At 48.4% G+C, this 1,247-nt stretch overlaps 1 protein-coding gene across 1 annotated transcript in view; it reads right to left on the bottom strand.

Moving 5' to 3' along the window:
- The window catches only part of SERPINB6 (serpin peptidase inhibitor, clade B (ovalbumin), member 6), a 20,408-nt gene extending 19,492 nt beyond the window's left edge, over positions 1 to 916 (bottom strand). Inside the window, exon 1 of the mRNA XM_006766411.2 lies at positions 775 to 916. The gene's annotated coding sequence lies outside the window, so the exon portion shown is untranslated. The remainder of the gene's footprint in view (positions 1 to 774) is intronic.
- Between the last annotated feature and the right edge of the window lie 331 nt (positions 917 to 1,247).

The following is a 1,247-nucleotide window of genomic DNA, read 5'->3' as shown; positions in this document are numbered from 1 at the left end:
GGTAATAAAGACCATTATAAACTTAGGAACAAAAATAGATACAGAGGCAGAGCTGCCTCGAACAAACTGTCAAACTACAGCGGGAAGGCCGGGGAGGGTTGGGTGGCGGGGGTGGGTAAGAAATCAACCGAAGGACTTGTATGCATGCATATAAGCATAACCAATGGACATAAGACACTGGGGGGTAGGGGAGGCCAGGGGATTGTCAAGGGCGGGGGAAAAAAAGGGACACATATGTAATACCCTTTGTAATACTGTAAGCAATACAAAAAAAAAAAAAAGACAAGGTATTCACACCACAAGGCTATTGCTGTGTTGGCAGTTGTCATTTTTTAAATTTGACATTCTAAGGGAAAAGAGGTCAACACCCCTGACTAATATCTTTGAAAAATTCTTGGGGCACACTGGTTGAAAACTGCTGGAATAAACAGACAGCAATGGTGATTTCATTCATTCTTATTGCACTCTACTGTTACTAGCTAGAGTTAACTCTAATATGCTGAATTGTAATAAATGACTTGGATTGGAATTGGCCTCATATAATTGTAAATACTTGGGCTACTGGCCCCGAGTATGACTAAAATTGCACCCTTTCTCTCTGTGCTGGCATAAAGTGAAAAGGATGTAATTACTCACTAGTCATGACATACTGGGACACACCCCATAATACTGATAACAGCAGCCACTCATGTTATCACAGTACACATTGCCTAGCCCAGCGAGACAGCCCTGCAGGATGTTAATCCAAAGGGTACTTTTCAATCCCCATCTCACCACATAAATCCTAAACCACAGAGGGGAGGAGCAGGCAGCCCTGACTCATCCCTCGGTCATGAGGTACAACGCAGCCCAGGAGGCACAGTCCCAGCGCTGACCCAGCTCGCCCCGCGGCAGCTGAGTGTTCCTGGCGCCTGTGGATTTAATTTGCTAGACAGACCTCTCCTTTCCAAAGCTGAGCCTGTGCAGAGGGGCAGGAGGGGAAGGGAAGCGGCTGAAGTGTCGATTACTTCCAGCACCACAACCCCACGTATGATTACAAGTTTCCCCAAGTCCTCTTAGCACTGAAGACACCAAAGCTAGTAAGTTTAATAACAAGCAGGGAAGTGACAAGATCTGGAATGGTCCCACGTTTATCTACGCAGGCCTGAGTGACCTCACAGGGCAAGCCACACCCGGCGGGCGAGGCCAGACCGGCCGGAGCGGGAGCGGCGCCTCTGCCTTCGACCCCTGGGCTTCTCTACGCGCCC

Source organism: Myotis davidii, unplaced genomic scaffold, assembly GCF_000327345.1.
Source record: "Myotis davidii unplaced genomic scaffold, ASM32734v1 scaffold540, whole genome shotgun sequence".
Classification (NCBI taxonomy): Eukaryota; Metazoa; Chordata; class Mammalia; order Chiroptera; family Vespertilionidae; genus Myotis; species Myotis davidii.
Note: the sequence above shows the minus strand (reverse complement) of the source record. Positions and strands in the feature narration are given on the sequence as shown.